General features: G+C 40.3%; 1 protein-coding gene across 2 annotated transcripts in view; it reads left to right on the forward strand.

The window, feature by feature from the left end:
* The first annotated feature begins 18,282 nt into the window (after positions 1–18,282).
* insyn1 (inhibitory synaptic factor 1) overlaps positions 18,283–20,928 on the forward strand; it is a 194,740-nt gene continuing 192,094 nt past the window's right edge. For both annotated transcript variants that reach the window (XM_061814562.1, XM_061814565.1), the window contains exon 1: positions 18,283–18,598. The gene's annotated coding sequence lies outside the window, so the exon portion shown is untranslated. The remainder of the gene's footprint in view (positions 18,599–20,928) is intronic.

A 20,928-nucleotide genomic window follows, 5' to 3' on the forward strand; every position in this document is an offset into this window, starting at 1 on the left:
AGTCGCCACAGCGTGTCATCTCTTTCCATCCAAGCGTATCTCGTGCATCTTCCTTTCTAATACCCACAGTCTTCATGTCCTCCCTCACCACATCCATCAACCTTTTCTTTGGTCTTCCTCTCGCTCTTTTGCCTGGCAGATCCATCCTCAGCACCCTTTTGCCAAAATACTCACTCTCTCGCCTCTGGACATGTCCAAACCATCGAAGTCTGCTCTCTCTAACCTTGTCTCCAGAAACATCCAACTTTGGCTGTCCCTCTAATGAGCTCATTTTTAATCCTATCCAAGCTGCTCACTCCGAGCGAGAACTTCAACATCTTCATTTCTGCTACCTCAAGTTCTGCTTCCTGTTGTTTCTCTTTTCTATTCCTCTATTCAGCACATCTGGACAATGTTATACATGACGATATTGCGGCATATCGTTTTTGGCTTTGTAAAAGGGGCAGTCCTAGAGTAAGCAGTTATTTACCAATGGTTCCAAAAATGGTCAGATACTATTGAAAATGGACTGCCAGTTTGAAGGCATGGTGAACGGTTGCTTAGCGCATTTGCCTCACAGTTCTGAGATCTCAGGTTCAAATCCAGCCTTGCCTGTGTGGAGTTTGCATGTTTTCCTTGTACCTGCATGGGGTTTTCTCCGAGTACTACGGTTTCGTCCCACATTCCAACAACATGCAAAGAGGTAATTGGAGACTCTAAATTGTCCTGAGGTGTGAATGTGAGTGCAAATGGATATTTGTTTATATGTGTGCCCTGCTGTTGGCTTCAGACAAGTTCAGGCGATACTTTGCCTCTTGCCCAGAGTCAGCTGGGATAGGCTCCTCTATTTCTGCAACCCTTGTAAGGTTAAAAAGTACCGAAAATGGATGGATGAATTGCCTGTTTGGTCTGTAAAAATATCTGGATTGTATAGGTCCCTTGAATGGGAGACAATGGCAAAATGAGCATTGCAATGGAAGGTGTGTGTCCGGTGCATGGTAGCATCACAGTAGTGCTTTGTGGAGTCGCCACGTTACAATAAAATATGGTGGTCCTACTGTGCCATGTTTTCCTCCATGCTTCCCCCTCTTAGCTGTACTGCACTGTACATTCTTAACGACCTGGCACCGCTTGCATGCCAGACTGACAATCCACTCTTTTAGCTTGAAGAAGAAGTCTGAGCTCACAAGAAAGATATATTAGCTGCAGTCAAAAGTCAAAAATATCTAGCCCTGTTTTTCCTTCTCTTTGGTGCAATTTATTGTGTCCATGCAAGAACCATATTGATTTTGCAGCATACTTGACACATTCGGTAACTGAGGTCAAGTGAGCACAAGTTCGTCCTTGCTTTTGTACCAGCTGAAAGTACACACTAACTTTTAGCAACGAGCATTATTTTTCTCATCAGAATTACTCGTGTTCATAAAGAATTAAGGACTAATCACAGTACATTAACAAAAAAATGTGGGTTTAATCAAGGTCCATTACTGATTTATTGGATGGTTACTGCATGCTAATTATATATTTATTACATTTTTGTGCTGTAGCTACCATTAACACTGTTAGCAGAAGGAAACTGACCCAAAATTAGGGTTGACTTGGTGCCTCGGAATGAAAATTGTCCCCTGCATATTTTCGTATATGTAGATTTCCCAGTTTTCAAAGTACATTTATTTTTAAATACCATTCATCCATCCATTTTCTTTCTAAAGTCCGTGTAAACTGTAAATAAATGTCTTATAACTTCAACACGCTACAGACAAACGTGTTGTAAACAATCACAATGGCTGAGAAGATGATTTAGAAATCCATCCATCCATCCATCCATCCATTATCTTAGCCACTTATCCTCACGAGGGTCGTGGGGAGTGCTGGAGCCTATCCCAGCGGTCAACGGGCAGGAGGCGGGGTACACCCTCAACTGATTGCCAGCCAATCACAGGGGTCATTGAGACAAACAGCCGCACTCACAATCACACCTAGGGGCAATTTATAGTTTCCAATTAATGTTACATGTTTTGGGGATGTGGGAGGAAACCGGAGTTCCCGGAGGAAACCCACGCAGGCACGGGGAGACAATGCAAACTCCACACAGGCAGGATTGCAACTGGGACCTCAGAACTGTGAGGCCAACGCTTTACCATCTGAGCCACCGTGCCTCCTTATTTTTAATTTGTTCATTATTTATGCTCTGGCCAATGCAATGAAACTTTTGCGTTGAATCTTGTGGCATCGTGGTGTCAATGATCTCTGTTGAAGTGAATTGAGGAGCTACTGCTTTGCCGCCATCTTTTTGGACTGATTAACCTTTGTAAGTATTTATACATCATTAAAGGTTTATTACATGTTTGAGATTGGTGGTAGAAATTATCTTTAACATTGTTACACAAAGCTTACGCACCACCTGAGGGTTTGAATGGTGACAGTTCATTGTGCATCCATTACATTTTTGCTGCATAAACGATGGTAAACAACAAAATTGTCTGAGTAATGTTTGTGTGTGTGTGCGTGTGTGTCTACATGTATACATATGATAATTTGATGGGTTTTTTTTATATTACATGGTTATTTATTTTAACTGAAACCACAAATAACAATATTACATGATGCTACTGCACGAAATTTTATACTGGTATCATGCGTGTTCGTCTACAATATTTTAGTTATCATATGCTTTATACACATTTGTTACATTTGTGCTAAAACTTTAATTATGATGATATGATTTTAATCCACTAAACATTTAGTGAGGATGAGGCATTCAAAATATGGGTGGATGGTTGGTGTAAATTGGTGTTTATTACATATTTAATGTATTAAGACAATGTATGTGTGAGGAAATTAGCGTCAAACACCCAAATTACCATTAACACATTAAGTTAAAGGTGCTTTTCCTAATGCTAGTGCAACGACTGAAGTAAATGAAAACAGAGAATTAATCCCTCCCAATGCATTGTATAATCTCTGTGTTCTCATTGTCAAGCAATTAGTTTAATACATGGTTAGTACATGGTATGATTGTTCTTAAACTAGTATGAACAATTGAATGCAAATATGGAAATCTTTTTTTGGGGGGTTGGTGGGTCTTTTTGGGCACTTACTTATTTTGTAAAGTTGTGCAGTCGCACGACACATTATCGAAACACTTCAGAGGGAAAGTGTCAGGAGATTTGCAATGTGTTACATTCTGAATGGCGCTAAACATTTGTGCCCTCCAAAGTCGTCAGATTACACGCTGTGTGAGCTCATCGGCCTGATGCCTCATGACACATTCAGGCCGACCAGGTCACCTCTGAGAAAGCCTGGTATTTTTGACCTGACACACTCCATAGCCAAGAAGATCAGCGAAAGCGGGTTGTTACTTGAGGATGCATTGGAGGCGTCACACCGGCGTGCATTCGAACTCAAATGATCTGAAAGTATTTATTTATTCACAACGATATTCTCCCCAACACGCAGTACAATTGTCATGGCATGTTTCGTACACCTTCATTACTATACTTTATTAATAATGTAACAAATGGAGAGGGGAACACAAATAATTACTACCACACCGCACTCTAAAATTTGGATGGTAAATGGTTCTAATGAATCCATCGGCTTATTTTGTTTTTATTTCATGTTTATTAATTTAGCACTGAAACTTGCATTGACCCTACACTTGAAAAATCCAAAAACAAGGAAACTGAACGCAAGGAACAACTATTTGTGCAACACATTGTAGAAAATTGAAGTGTAGATTACGTTGTATGTTACACAAGCACTGAAATTACTATTAAAATGTGAAGGATACGACAACTTCTAAAATAAATGTGCATGATGTTGTTTTTGCAACAGATTGTAAGATATGGATCATAATTTGTGTAGTTCAGTGATGTGTGTGTTTCTTAGCACAAAAACTAGACCCCGCATTTAAATGAGGCAACAGCTTTTCTAGCTATCGGACCTATTCTGTGACCTTTATTATACGTTTAATACTAGTTTACTTACTTAAACTTTTCCTTAAAACTGGATTGACAATGGTGTCCATTGATTGGTGACTCCAGAAATTTTACTCCAATTTGATATCGATTGATGTATGTTGTACTTTTTTTGTTTTGTGAAACAATTACTTTGGGTGAAAGAAGGATCTCTTGCTCAAATCTTTAAGCGCAGCACGTCCAACAGGGCGTAAACTTGTGAAACATAAGGATTAACTATGCATTACCAGTAAAGGCGTGGGAGACATCTACATAATGTATATTTATTCTGATCTTAACATTACAATTATGTAGACACTGATCATGCACTTTAGGACTCAAATTGAGTTGCACACACTGTACAGTTGAGAACAAAGAAAGCTACAAAGTACTTTAGTTGAAGTCAGTGGGTTCAAGTCCATGTCAAGTTGCAAGTCTTTTAACATATTGTTGAGTCAAAAGTCATCAATGTTTTGACTAGAGTCTGATTGGAGTCTAAGTCATGTGACTCAAGACCACATCTTTGGGGATTTCAGGTCAAATAGTTGAAGCCAAGGTTGAACTTTTTTTTACTATATGCCATTTTATTTGTCAGGTGTATAAAAATGAAGTGGTTTCCATTCAAACTATTTGGAGAGGTAATGGATTTGGGGTTTGTGTATTTCTTCTTGTGGTCGATAGTCTAGAAATCCTGGGTTTGAATCTCAGATAAGACTCCCGTGTATGGTGTATGACTGAGTACTTTTTTCTGTTTCACTTCCCTCTGTTCCAAGGGTGTGGCCGGGTGCAACCACAGTGTATTATAAGTATTGGCAAGAATATAAGCAGATGGTGATTAAAAAGAGCATAACTCTGTTGGATAGCTGCTGGAAAGCATAGGGTGGGGGAAGTGGGATGGGCCAGAGCGTAGCTACATCCAAGTTCTACAGTATTACCTCCAGCTTCCCTCATTAGTCTTTGCGCTCTTCTTTGTGTGCGTGCAGCAAGAGGTTTCACTCGAACAAAGCTTCCATCAGCACGACTCGTCTGGAAGACCTTCTCTTGCAGAAATTTTTAACTGCCCAACAGGCTAATTACTTCTCTGGCACGTGGCCTCCCCTCCGTTACAGCCCTGTGAGAGTCAGTGCTGCATCTTCGGCAACAAAAAAAAAAAATTAAAAAACAATGAGATGACCTCCTGAGATGCGGAACCAGCATGGATCAGTGTATTGATCACTTGTGGTAACACCGGCGGTTGTAGTGTGAACTGACTTTTAACATGTGACTAGACCTGGGGTGCCATTAAAAATGCATGCAGTGTGCCAAAGATGGATTGGAAAGACACATTAACAAAAGTAAAGATTTGACAACAAGTCAACAGGCAGCATAAAAAAAAAAGTTAGGTTGTACACCTTGACTGGACCTACCAACTAAAGGTGAAAATTTGCAATATTGAGACCCTATACTGCACAGGTGTCAAACTCAAGGCCCGGGGTTCGGATCCGGTCCGCCACACGATTTTATGTGACCCATGAAGGCAAATCATGAATGTCAACTTCCATGATTCTTGTTTTTTTTTTGTTAAGGAAATACCATTTGTCATGTCAGGAAGGGCATCCGGCATAAAAATTGTGCCAAACAATTATGTGTGTTCATCTGAGATGACACGCTGTGGCGACCCCGGGACAAGCCGAAAAGAAACTTACTTACTTACTTACATACATACGTCGCAGCTGTGTAAAAGCCACAAGTGCCCACATTGAAACCCACATTGAAACACGAGATATTTCCAAAGACGGTACACAGAGTTTAACGCTACCGCGGTGCTAACGATAGTGCTGTACTAGTCCTAGTGCTAACGCTAGCACCGCGGTAGCGCTAAGAGGGCCGGTTAAAATAAAATTTACTGGTAAAAATCACTGAGACACCAGGAACACAGCAGCAACACGCTAGCTCAGCGCTAACGCTAGCGCAGCACTAACAGGGCCGGTAAGAGTCACTACCTCGGCACATATATTCCACCGGTCTCATTCTTACCTTTTCTGCTTGAGTGCCCCCTTGTGGCTGTTAGAAAAATTCACAAATTAGCAGCATCACCGTATAAACCGCAGGGTTGAAAGCATGTGACAAAAGTCGTGGCTTGTAGGCCGGAAATTACGGTACATGCATACATACATATTTAGTGTATCCGAATCCCTAAAATTTGCAGTGTATTCTTTCCCTATGTCCTAACTGTAACACATGTATTAGTACTCTGAAGGAGGAGCTAATACAAAAGTGGATGGACACTAATAGATTGACAAAATTTTAAATTAAACTAAATATGTTTGGCAAATATACAACAACAGTGTTGCCAGTATGTTACTGTAAATTCAAGTCTACATATAAGTTTCTGTAAAAAAAAAATAAAAAATACCTTAAAAATGGCTAACTGTGTATGTTAAGAAAGGTATAATGTTGCATTAAGGCACCTTTCTTCAGCATTTTGAAAATTCCATATTTTTCCAAGCCTCTCAGTTATATCGGAAAGGAACGTTTCTAAGCAACAATGAGAACCAAAGAGGCCATGGGGAAAACAATGCATGAGGGAAGAAGATGGAGGCAGAAAAACAAGAACATGACACCAGTAGACCTCAGTGTTGCCCCTCATACTGCCTCAACACTGAACACGCACAATTCAAATGTCAGACTTGCCTGTATACTATGAAAACCCACAAAAAACTCAAAACAAATACAAAACACCCACTTAAAACTCAGCTGTATACCTGGGGCGTGTAAGATAATATTGAGGGTTCACTATAGTCAGTATATTTTACTTGTGCATCCCATATGTTCATATAATTTTCCTTTTATGCAGTGAAATTCCTGATCGATACATATATTAGATTTCTACACGTCTTTGATCTGGCATGTTTACACTGCATGAGAAAATGGCCCTCTGACAAACAGGTTAATTATTGGATGACATAATGAAAACCTTCCATTCACCATGGATTTCCATCCGAGACTAATGATGTACAAGTGCCACACTGAGATATTGGAATTATAAAAAGAGGGGGGAAAAAAACTCAGTCAGTAAGCACTCACATCCTTTAAGGTTAAGCTACACGACCACACTGCTTGTAATTATAGGATTTTTAATGGCAATTAGTTTCCTGCCAGGTTTTTTATTTTCTTTTCAGACAGCAAAATAAAATTAGTAAAACCAGTGTCCAATGCCAAAGGTGAATGAATGTGTCGCTGTATTTTTTTTTTCCAAATGAACTCTCTGACTTAATTAGTTGTTTTTAGTCCAGTAGACACCTGCTTTGTCCTAGTGACGGGTGCCTCTTAATAGCAGTAATGCCATTTATTATATCCACGTTTCCAATAACTAGCGGTACAGCTCAATTTACTGTAGTTCAGGTGAATATGGTTAGGTACACTAAACCCCGGTTTGGTCAACATTTCCATCGTCGTAGCAGAAGGACAGTGTGGAAGTTAGTACTCACAAGTAACTTCATTAATCAATCCAGTTTCAATAGCGCTTGTCCTCATTAGGGTCATGGAAGAGCTGAAACCTATCCCAGCTGACTTTGTGAGAGAAGTGGGGTACACCCTGGACTGGACACCAGCCAATTGCAGAATATTAACATTAATATTTCCTCACTTGTTCACATACTTTATGACAATTCCTACTACCTAAATAAGAAACTGGTGAGAAAATATGTTTGTTGAGTCAGTCCAGGTATTATAAATGATGTTCAGGGACTAAAGGAAACGTCCACATTGTACACAGTGGGTAACAGCGAACTTTTTGGAAAACACTGTATCCATCAGAATCAGTGTACCCAGACAAATCCCGCGCAAATACGGGGTGACGATGCAAACCCCACACAGTGGATTTGAAGTCGGGAACGTCAAAAATATGGGACAGACATCTGAACACTTGTTTACAGGCCAAGAAAACACTTTAACAGAATGTCTCATTACATAATCAAGTCAGACTTTGAAAAAAGCTGCAAGAAAATGACAGTCCAAAGAAATTGCAGAACAGTCGACAAATACTTTAGGGAGCATATTTTTGTACCATAAAGGCACTTTTTACCACTTATAGGACATGTGCCCAGAGTGCCCTCTGGTCATGCTGGCTTTTATTCAAATAACTGTCAACCATTTCAGAAACCATCCCCATTAAACAAAACATAACCAGAGACAAATTAATGATGGTTACTGTTCAGTTGTTTTTTTTTTTTTTAAACAAACAAACCAATACTTCACAAATTCTCCCTGGGAGTCTAAATACATGAGCACAACTGTACATCTATGAAGTCATATGTACCCCTGTCATATTGGAATGAAAGTTAATGCTCCGCCTTTTTCATGAACTCTAGGTGGAGGTGGTATATTAGAATGAAAATGTACAGATTTTTCACACCACTCCATGATGGCATACATTTATAAAATGCACATTTATTTCCCATTTTCCCCTATACCTTTGTATAATGCACAGTAATCACTTTTGGCAATTTTTGGGGGAAAAAAAATTTGCATTACACACAGGAAATTTTTCATGAATGCTTACTTTGTGTCAGCATAAAATAAGTATTAAATTACCAATCGTTTTTCATCACAGCAACAGCTCCTGAATTTAGTGTGAAACGTCACAAAATTTGACTGACATTGATCACTGGGTCCACCGCGTTACCGCTACACGTAAAAAAATAAATAAATAAAAACTTTCTCTGCGCAGGGGAGCAAAAAGCAAGCATGGACGTGACACGCATGCAGTAAAGTTTACAACAGAGAACTTTGTGAATTATTGAATAGCAAACAAGACCTCGGCAAGGGGCCGGGATAACCATTCATTTAGGTAATGCATGCCGAGGGCACTGTCAAATTCCCCCTGAAAAGCAGCCATGACACCACCAAAGGAATTGAAATGGGGAAAAAGAACATTGCAGCATATTTGTGCACTCATTCACTGTGAGTGCTTGCCAAGGACTTTTTGATTCGTTTGCATCCTATTAAAACAAAACAATGGCAGATTTTTAGACTTGAATTACATGACAGAGGTATAATCTAATTTATAAGCCAGTGTGAAGTTATGCGCTGTGCTCTGTTTTCCTCCGCTGGAAAAGAAAATCCTTATTTTTATGTAACAAAAAAAAAAGAAGCTCAGTAGTATAACACCTCTGCAAAATAGTAGTGGAGATACTTATCTATTTGGGTCAGGTCTGTTATTTTTTTCCAATAACTATTGTAGAATAATATTAAACAATGTCAATGGTGTATTACATTACACCCATTTTATCTAATCTCCATGGGTCAGCAACTTGTGGCTCCAGAGCGTTATGTGGCTCTTTCATCCCTCTGTTGTGGCTCTCTGATAACTTTAATATTAAGTAATGTTGTGTTGCTGGGATGTACAAAAGAAGAGAAGCTTTTCTGAAATGCTGAGGTAGCAGGTTGTCCGGGCTCTCCCTTAGAGAAGTTTGGTCATCCAGGAGTAGAGCCGCTGCTCCTCTGCATTGAGAGGAGCCAGATGAGGTGGCTGGCCATCTGAATCAGGTGCTTCCCGGATGCCTCCCTGATTAGGTGTTCCGGAAGGAGACTCAGGGGGCGATCCAGTTGGCCTGGGAAAACCTCAGGATCCCCTGGATCCACTTAGAAGATGGATGGATTTTATGATAAAAATGCATCTATTACAAAGTAAATTTCTTTTAGTTTTAAGAATATTTTTGTTTCATGCAGAAATATTTTTTTTTTTCTGTGTGGCATTTCATTGATTTAATAAATGCAGCACACAAGTTTCCCAAGCCTACAGGCTTGTGCATCTGTGTGTGTGCCTGTCTGTGCGTGTGCACGCGCGGACATGTACCCGATATATAGTCTTTTAATTCACATTAAGTGCCTTCTTTTCTTAAATAAACTTTTGTACTATTTATTTGTCACTGTGCTTGTAGTACTTTGAGATTTTAAGAATGAAATGTGATGTAAACCTATCAATCCATTTTCTTCACCGCTTATCCTCACAAGGGTCGCGGGTGTGCTGGAGGCTATCTCAGCTATCAACGGGCAGGAGGCAGGGTACACCCTGAAGTGGTTGCCAGCCAATCGCAGGTCACATCGAGACAAACAGCCGTACTCACAATAACATCTACAGGCAATTCAGAGTGTCTAATTATTATTGCAAGTTTTTGGGATGTGGGAGGAAACTGGAGTGCCGGGAGAAAAGCCAAGGAGGCTTGGGGAGAACATGCAAACTCCACACAGAACCCGGGTCCTCAGAACTGTGAGGCCAATGCTTTCCAGCTGTTCCACTGTGCCACCGATATAAATTTAATGCATTAATATTATTATTTAATGTACTCACCATTCAGAAGAACAACACAAATCTTTATTAAAATGTAATTTCTCATAATAATCATCATCTTAGTATTATCATTATTATTGTATATGTAAGTGGACAATGCTAGCCAAAATGCACTCGGCATTCTTTTACTCCTTCACAGAGCTGCTAATTACACCAGCAGACTTTATTTCAATCCATGTGGGTGTTATGCAATCTGCTTAATTTAAAGTGTCATTTCCTTTTCTTGTTTACCCTCAAACATTGTGTCCATCACTTCATTCATGAATTCCTTCATTATTTCCCCATCTGCAAATAGCTTCCCCAAAATCTGTGCCACTCTAAGCGAGCACGCTCTTGCTTTTTTGTCGTGGTGTCAGACAATTTTTCTTGCAGCTTGATATGATGATTTCAGTAGATTTATTTTGTTGTATTTACCTCTGAATTTTCTCGAAACATCTCTTCAAAATTCGTATGCTTCATCTGACAATACTGTTTGAAATTGGAAATATTCATCGCAGCTATAGCGTAGTCTCTGCATATTAAGCACAGGGGCCTTGTGCTGGTCAGAGGGAGAACGAATGCAAATTTTTCAGTCCATTCGTTGAAATGCCGATTTTCAGGGAATGTTAAACATTGCACTTGCAGCACTGAACTCAATGACCCAGTAACAGGATGTCTGTCTTGTTGGCATGGAGATAAGTCCCGGAATACACATACTGACCCAACCAAAACACATAGTGAAGGAAAATATTTTTCAATTGGTGTGTGACTGCTATGCGCCCACCTCATGCACCACCAGGAAGACATATGCAACAAATCGGTTGGTTGATGGCGCGCTGCACCATGCGAAGTGCAGTGGGACTTATCTCCAAAATACTACTTGGAGAATGTCAGACCTCGTCTAATTTCCTGATTTGATAAGATATGGTTGTTGTTAAAGTGAAACAGTTTGGGGGCCGAACTAAATGGGCGACATTAGGTCTACCTGTTGAGGGAAAGAGAACAGTGGTCAAATGTTAAACAGCAAGTACAACCGCAAAAAAATCCTTACAGCTTGACAGCTGGGATAGGCTCCAGCACTCCTGCGACCCTTGTGAGGTTAAGCGGCTTAGAAAATGGATGGATGGATGATTTCAGTGATTCTTTCTCATATCAGTAGGGGTATTGGTACCACAGAGATAGATGGATTGAATTGTATGTGGTATTTCCAGGAGGCCAGCACAGTCATTCTCAGGACATCTGGCTCACAGTTCTTAGGTTGGGGGTCTGAATCCTGGCTTCTTTCTGCTTGGAGTTTGCATGTTCCCCTCATCCTTGCAGGCTATTTTTTCTCTTGGTTCTCCAGCTTCCTCCCTCATTGCAAAAACATGCTATGTTCAGACGATTTTGTCCTTAGGTTTTAATCTGAGTGTAAATGGTTGTATGTTCATCTGGGCCATGATTGCCACACTAGACCCCGCCTCTCACCCATATCCTGAATGATGACCACCGGGAAACATCATGTCGGAAATATAGTACTAAAATCTAAATTGTTTTATATTTTGAGATCCGTTCTGTCCTAGCTTGATTAACCATAGTTTCACATCATTCCCAATAAATAATTCTGATTTATAATCATGGGATATCCACCCAGAAACAAACACTTGCAGGCAGAAGGAAGCAGCGAGTTGTTTGTCTGGGGTTGCATCAGTCTTCCTTTTCCCCACCCGCAACTACACTGATATACATGCCCGTGTGGCTGATTCATAATTTGCAACACTATCATCAATATTAAAACAATCTATCCTCTTCAAATTATGCAAAATTATGCTGTTTTTGTACAGCTGTAACTGTGCGTCCCCTGCCGTGCCCTGGGGTCAGATTCATGGGAGAGATGATCAACTTCTACTAGAAGAGGGAAGTCAGGCTAAGAGAAGGAATAGCTCATGATCCAAAGCATACCACTTCATGGGCGAAGCAATGTTTTGTGCGTGACTGCAAACAGAAGTCACGTGCTGTGAGACATTTAGGGCTATACTCATTGTTTACATTCAGCGAAATGCTACGATACCGACAGATGGTTAAGCATGCAGTGACATCACTTTTTTTTATTGGGATATGGAAACCATAAACAGGGAACATACTGTCAAATAACTCATAACTCTTGAAGGCAAATAAATGAATGATGGGTAATGACTGTACTGCGGAGGCAAATTCAACATTGCAAAAGGACCTCAAGACTTTTTGAAGCAAAAAAAAAAAAGTACAATATTGATAATGTCATCCCTAAGTGTACTGAGAAGGTGACTGTGAAAGAAGACTTATTGAATGCATATAAATGAAATATTAACTTGTTTAAACATCTTTCTCAAGCAATCCAATACTTTTTAAGAGAAATTTCATGACATGAAAGCAACTCAAGACTTTTTCAAGGCAGAGCAATGGAGTACAGTATGAATGTTTGAACGTTCTGCAAAAGCAACACAAGAGTTTCTGAATCTAAATGGATGTAGACCCTTGACCTCCAGCAAAAGTAACTGAATACTTTTTGAAAATGGCAAAGGCAATAAGGAAATGGAATAAGGCTAACACAAATGCTGAACACTGAAAAAGCAACGCAAGACTTTTTCGAAGGCAAATAAACAGAATCTGAATAATTTAAACTTGAAATATGCTGAAAATGCAACTCAAGGCTTTTTGAAGGCAATATTTTTCTAGGGCTAAGTCAGTCGACAGCTAAGCTCATCCCTTCAAAACATGCTTTGTACTGACTATTAACGAAGGTGTAGCCAAAACCCACAGTCGACCAAGTGAAGGCCTTGATTTTTATCAGTTTTAAATATGAGGGTCCAATTTATAATAATTTTGCTTTTTTCAGACATGGTTGAGGCCGCTGAAAGGGTCGTACTCTGCAGAAAATGTACACTTTCTAACTGCAAAATCATCAGTTGTGAGGTGTGTAAAGTCAAACTGTTAATTATGTCTGTCTTTGTCCAAATATATCTGGAGCTAACTGTATTTCCATTCAATTTTCATCAACTTAAATATGATGTAAGTTCTCATTTCTTGGCCTCTCCCCATCTGATGTGTGTCTCTATTTCAGTTAAAGACCGCCACTTCCCTGCCATTGTCTAATAAATTGTACTGCGAACAGCACTTTTATTTGTCCAAATTGATTAAGGCAGTGTGGGAATCTATCGTGACTTATGACGACGGAGCAGGCGAGAGTGAGGTGGACAACGATGTGGGGTCAGGTCTTGGGTTGTCGGGAAATCATGCTTGTGTGTTTGCAGTGGACTCCTTGAGATTTAAAAACAAGGGGCTGATCTGTACACAACCCTTTCTAAATCTCATATTTTGTCGCTTCCTGAGTTTTCTGTCTGCCCTCAAGGGACATTTCCATCCTACTTTGCGTAGTTAATAGTGCAATATGGTTGGCGTGAGAACCAGAGATGGGAAAACACAACTCACATGACTTGAATCAAGTCAGATTCAATATTCCAGTTTTATGACATGCTCGACTTGCTTGGCCCAAAACTTATGAAAGACCTCATTTTACTTTAACTTGGCAAATCTTGCATGCTTACATTGGAAAATCTGAATATCCAAGGTGGCATGCCATTTACGTTTAGATTTTTTTTTGTGCCCTTTGCACATAAAAATGGCAAAACACCCGCAAAGATCATTACATTTTAATTCAAGGGCCAAGTTTTTTTTTTTTTAAATAAATTAGGTAAAAATAGCTGTTTGCAATGTTTGTAGCTCCAAGAGACTACTATAACATCTAATCAGATCTGTCACGATGTACCCCACAAAGATAAGTAAGCTATGTTAACTTCAAATTTTAGCTAACTGATAGCTCTTCAAACATGACGTAAGCTTTTTGGCTGTTATTCGTTCAATTCAGAAGCTAATAAAGACATTTGTTTAGGAACCATTAAAAACCTGTGTGATTGTGAATGTGTACTCAGTAGGTAATGTGTGAACATAAGTTGACGAAGTAAGGAATCCAAGTCATGAGTTGATGAAATTGCCTGAAATTAAGTAGGGACTTAACTCATTTTGTTTTTTACATTTTTGCCATAGTAACTTTGGATTTGCCTGAAACTTGGAGATCATGAGATTTGAGACGTAGTCCAGCTGCACACCGAGCGATGTGGCTGAATGTGACTGAGGTGGACCAAAAATTACACCTTGGTGCTCTTTGTTGCACGCCAATCAATTGAGCACCGCACATCTACCCGTGTGATGCAATGGAAAATCTGTAACACTGTATCAGGTTTTGAGGCTCCACAAACAATATCTTCTTATTTACCTGTCGACTTTTCCCGTTAGGGGTTGCCACGACGTGTGATCTCAGATTAACGCATATTTGTTTGGCACACTTTTACACCGGATGCCCTTCCTGACGCAACCCCTCTTGTAAAGCCAGGGAGAGAAGCTTACAGCACCTGGTATTCCCAGGGTGTCTCCCATCCAAGTACTAACCAGGGCCAAACATGCCTGGGTTCCGAGATCTGATGAGATTGGGCGTTTTCAGGGTAGCATGTCCAGAAACAGTATACGGTACTTTTTTTTTTTTTTTTTTAATTCTTAAATTCCACAAACAGTACAATTGGTAAGGCAAATCTTGGCCAGTCAAGGCAAATAGGCACTCATGAAAACGACTTCTCTCCCCTGCCACAAGACACAAATCAACCTGTCACCAAACTGATTCAACTCATTTGGCTTGTACTCTTAATCAGTAATTCACAAGATCACATACAACATTTTGCTATTTCACTCTGGCATGCTCTCATCTTTTATCAGAGGCCTGGGATCTTTGTAAATGATAGCTCTCATAGTCCTTATCCTGAAGATTTCTTTAGTGTACACAATAGCTATCTCATTCTCTTTTCCAAGTTAAAGTTGTGTTTTTTGCTTCATTTTTTGACATCAAAACAACCTGTCAGATTGTGTTAAAGGCATTGGTGGGTCATGTTCTTGTAGTTCCTGTTGCTGTCCAGGGGAATAAAGATGTATTTCCCCAAAATGTTTTAAGTGACATGGCCAGCAAAAAGAAAATGAAAAATGTTGTCTATCTGTATTACTGTATTTTTCCATTTGACTTGTACTAACAATTAAAGTGAGGGCCATCTAATTTTTTGCTTGACGCCTCAGAGGACCAACTTACAAACTCCCTTTGCATCTCTTAGGGTGTAAATTGGCAAGTGTGCACGCTGTCATCTCCTCTCAGAAGACATGAGTCAACCCGCATTTTCCAAGTGTCACTAAACTAAATCTACACATTAGGCTCTTCAGTCTTATCAGTTGTTTATGGGATCATAAGAAGTCCTACTTTACCGGTCGGTAATTCCCCTCCGGGTGCTCTCTCCTCTGTTATCTGTGGTGTGGTATCTTTGTATCTTGTGTAAAGCTTACTGTCATCAAAGACCCCCTTTCTCATTTCCATCCGTTGAAGTTATGTGTCTCCCATTAACACAGTGCATGTGTGCAAAGGAAAAAGGGGGGGGGGGAGAAAACACAAGCAGCGGCATCTAACTGATCTTATCGAGGTCATCCCCTGGATAGGGCGAGGAAAATAAAACAGATAAGCCATCTTCTATAACTTAATTAGCTTTTTATCACACAATGCAATTACGAAATTGTCAAGCTATTGGGTGTCGGGAGACTGGTGTGAACACTTTGACGGAGCGAACAATCACAAAGTGGTCAATGCCACTTAGAGACTGATGGTTTCTCCAGCAAGAGAGGGCCGTAAAGTCCGCACTAAAAGGCAATGCTACAGGGGGCAATGTGTTTATTTAGCATCCTTTGAGCAAAGCTACCTCAATGCAGAACACACAATTCAAGGGCCGGAGACACAGTGGCGATGCCGATAAGGGAGATTAATGGCGTTGTCCGAGCCGGTCGCTTACGCACCTCGGATATGTCCACTATCGAAAAAGCATCGCGGCGCCTGCATGAGGCAAAAGGACAAGATGTCACATGAATAAATAAAGGGAGCAGAACAGGAGGGCCAGTTTCCGCACATTCTGGTCAATGCACAAAAATGACATTAAGCCAAAATGGAGCGATGTCTAAATTTATAAATAAATCAAAAGGTTAAAAAGAAGAGTTTTCACAATCACTGCAAAAAAAAAAAAAAGTGTTGTTGTAAGTGTGCTCCAAAATTTGCATGTATATTGGCTTGCATTCGGGCGGCCATGATTTGCTGGAGTGTGTATGAATGAGTGCACAGAGCCGCGAGTCTATTATCACCTTTGTAATCTCCATGCAGCAGTACACAATCACGCTTGACGTCTGAATGTTTTTGTCACAGGAAAAGTGTTCATGAGGGTTTGTATTGTTGTTGCATGGAGCAAACAGTCCCAAGCAATGAATGATCAAATAAGACTTACTGTGTTTGCCGACAAAAAAATCCCCCTACATTCCTCAATGGTTTTGCATATCTATGGCAAGTTCATATTCCTCCTTGTTTTATGTTTTGTTTTCCCCATCTTTGTATAAATTTAATTATACTAACGCCCTAACGAATGTCACCTTTATTAATCGCATCTTAACCCTTCCATTACCTTCAGATTCACCGGCATCTTTTATCCTGGGGGTCAGATTAATTCCAGTCATTTAAACTGCCAGTTAAAATTGCTGAACCAATCTGTCAGTTACTGTTAGTAAATTGCCTTTTAATTCCTTGTTCAAAAAGACTCTCTCAATTTTACAAACAAGTTTCTTGTTCCTGTTCATATTCAGATGTTGGTCCCTGAGATTTTTTTTTTTGTTCATGCTGTCAAGACAAACCCACCCAAATAATGTTGCATGATCCGTGAAATTGCTTGCTGGGGAACTGCAATTCACCAAAAGTTGTTGATTCTCACAAATATGACTAACTTCCTGTTCAAGTTGGAACCTTTTTTGCGTGCCCAGGTCATGACAAACCTACCCACCAAGTTTCATGATGATCAGTGAAACTGGTGGAGACAACCTAGGGGCTCCACTTAGCTCACACGGTTGGACCTAATTGCACGACACGTCACGAAAGAGCCAAATTTAGTCCCTTCAAAACAAAAGATGATCAGTCCTGACAGACTCCCATCAATAATATTTTAATTGGTATCAGGTAGTGTATAATGTAGACTAAAACAGGTGAAGGAGCCCCTGTAGTCCTGCTTGTTCCCGTCATGTTTTAAGTTTAAAGCAAGCTGTATCCAAGACATCAATCAATGGGCCATCCGCTGAGAGGCCTTGATTAACCCGATGCATAATTCATAGTCAGCGTGTGATGGTCTCAGCGTGTGAAGGAGCGGTGGTTTTGATTTAAAAGCTCGGCCAATCTTTGAGTGCAGCCCAAGAAGAAGCATGTTGAAATGAAAGCTCCCCCTCTTTTTTTTCTTTTTTTTTGTAATCTGCAAGGCATTTATCAGCAAGATTGCTCTAATGGGGATGTCACTGGAGGAAAAGGGAGCAGTGGGGGTGTCGGGTGTCTGTCTTGGGCTTCAGAAGAGGCGCCGTGATTGGAGATAGAGAGCCATAGCTCCAAACAAGACATCCGGTCATATAAGAGAGGTGGAATGGTGCTCCTTACTCTTTGTGCTATTTATCAGGTTGCAACAATCTCAGCATATGGCCAGCAATGGTATATATAAGCAGTGGTAGTGTTGCTTTTACATTGGATGTGAGTGAAGATCACTTGACAAATGACACTTTTAAGCAAGAAGTAAAAGTGTTTTTTTTTTTAAAAATTGTCAAATGCTGCACCCACATCTAAAAGCAGCGGCTGGAATGCTTAGCAAAATAGTGTCACATATCAAAGTGCATCTGGCTGTCATGTTCTCCATTTTGGTTGGGTTGGATTTGTTTCCTTTGTCCCATTTCTTGTGTGCCCATTTTGTTAGTTGTGTCCTCCTGCTCTCGTTTACCCTCCTTCCTCCCTTGTGTTGACCAAGCAGCTCCCTCTAGTCACTCGTGTCCTGTCCAGGTGTTTTTTGTTGTCTCATCAAGCTCTGTGTATTTAACTTCCTGTTTTCTTTCAGTTCCTGTCAGTCCGTTGCCTTGTCGCGTGCTGCTCGTTCTCCAATGCTTGTTGCCATGTAGCCTTGTTGAGTTTTGGAAATTCATGTCTGCCCGTGCCCTTGCCGTGATCTCTCATCTTGTGAAGTTTCTATTTTTGGATTATGCAAGTTATACTTCGTTACGTTGCGTATTTTAGTTGTTAGGTTTTTAAGTTTTAGTTTTTTTTCGTGGAAATGGGATACTTTTTTGAGATTGATGAACACCTCCCACTCGTCCCTGCTGCCCTGCACTTGGGTCCTCCACACCTTGCCTTGCATACCTCGCCCTTCGCTAACCCGGACTGTGACACCGGCAAGTATTCTGACTGCTTCACATTCTTCTTACATTAGCGCTTATTCCAAAATAGAATAAATTATTTTTTATACTACTTAAAATTCTGTACACAGCACCAACCTGCAAAATATGACCATGAAATTCATGTCATTCATCATGACAACGAAAAAATAAGTAGAAAAACGCTGAAATGGTTTTACATTGACCATATTTTACACTTAACCATTCCTGAATAGAAATTTTAAATTACAAAAAATGTTAAAATAACCATACACCTTTTATAGAATTTACAGATAGCTGCAGTATAAACTAGGGTTCGACTAATATGGAATTATTTAGGCTGTCAATTCTGATATTTGACAGGAAAAAGGCAAATAATCAATGAAAACACCTCCATATGCCATTTTTATTTAAAATGACATGAAATGATTGGGAATTTTCCTTCATCTCTTTTTCTTTTGTCCAGGAAATACATATTTTCTAAGGAGCACTTGATGAAATGAATAAATTAAAATCATGAGAACTATAACAAAACTCAAATTTCAATCACAAAAAGCCACACAGTTCCAAGAATGAATTGCGTAATGCAATGTTGAATTGTTGCAGCAAGTAGAATGTTAATTCTTGTCGTTCATGTGTGTTTGTTCCCAGTAGTTCATTGAAAGTATGCCTTATGTAACTGTCACACTTTAGGGATTACTCAACAATATACCGATAACATTTGTGCACAATTCACCCCAAGTTTTACTCATGATTAACATTGATGCGGGGGTGGCGTGCCTGTTCCGGGTCGGGGATGAGATCCTGCCCCAAGTGGAGGCGTTCAAGTATCTTGTGGTCTTATTCACGAGTGAGGGAAGAATGTACCAGGAAATCGACAGACAGATCGGTGCAGCGTCTCCAATGATGTGGACTTTGTATCGGCCCGTTGTTGAAAAGAGGGAGCTAGGTCGAAAGGCAAAGCTCTCAATTTACCAGTCGATCTAAGTTCCTACCCTCACCTATGGTCACAGTCTGTGAATCTGAAAGAGAAAGATCACGGATACAAGCGATTGAAATGAGTCCAGCCTCTCCCTTAGAGATAGGGTGAGAAGCTCGGTCATCCGGGAAGGGGTCAGTGTCGAGCTGCTGCTCCTCCGCATTGAGAGGAGCCAAATGAGGTGGCTGGGGCATCTGATTCAGATGCCTCCCGGACTCCTCCCTGGTGAGGGGTTCAGGGCATGTCCCACCGGAAAGAGACCCCGGGGACGACCCAGGACACGCTGGAGAGACATCTCTCAACTGGCCTGGGAATGCCTCAGATCCCACCGGAAGAGCTGCAAAAAGTGCCTGGAGAAAGGGAAGTCTGGGTGTCCCTGCTGAAGCTACTTCCCCCATGACCTGACCTGGAGAAGTGGTAGAAAATGGTTGGATGGATAACATTGATGCTGTTATTGTTTTACTTAAAGTTTCATTTAGTTAGTGTAATTCAATAAAAAAACAACAGACCTGCTTGATGTTTAACAGTTTGAAATAATTAATTTAATTAACCCCATTCATCTGTTTTCTGAGCTGCTTATCCTCACAATGGTCGCGAGCGTGCTGGAGGCTATCCCATATCTTGGGCAGCAGGCAGAGTACACCCTCAAAGCACCTGAAACCATTTGAAATATTTATGTCACAGATGATTTAAATGCGGGTGAATTCCTTCATCAAACAGTGGATAACTGTTTACCACATCTGATTCTAAGGACCTGGGTATCAATTTCCCTATGCCTGTGTAGAGTTAGAATGTTCTCCCCACGCCTGCATGTCTTTTCTCCAGGTAATTTGGTTTCCTCCCATATCCCGAAAACACGCATGGTAGTTAATCAGCTCAGCATACCCACAAACCTAGTGTGGATAAGCAGTGTAGAAAATGGATAGCTGTATGGATGAATTCATGTTGGTACTTTCTGATGCAAAAAGCAATTACCATCTTAAACCTGACTAAAACAGCTGAACATCCCATTTTCTACTTGGCTGAGCTGGCTCTAATGATCTCTTGATAATAGACTTGACTGGAATTTGACTGCCGTGAACAGGCCTTCTCTGCCTTTTTGTGTTGGGACTTTTGGGTTGAATGTAATGATGACACGTTGCTTGATAATACTGAATGTATGCTTTACAGGCCAAATAACTATAAGGCCTTTTTAGGATTGTCTTTCGTAAGGAACATATCCACCGCCAAGCATAGAAGACCTTCGTTAAGAATTACTGTTGAGAAAATCATTTGAAAAGTATTGTTTTCAACCCCAAAGGATAGTTGATTTAAAAAAAAAAAAAAAAAAAAAAAAAACACCAGAGCTGACCTTGTCGCTATTCATTAAATGT

This window comes from Syngnathoides biaculeatus, chromosome 3, assembly GCF_019802595.1.
Source record: "Syngnathoides biaculeatus isolate LvHL_M chromosome 3, ASM1980259v1, whole genome shotgun sequence".
In the NCBI taxonomy this organism is placed as follows: Eukaryota; Metazoa; Chordata; class Actinopteri; order Syngnathiformes; family Syngnathidae; genus Syngnathoides; species Syngnathoides biaculeatus.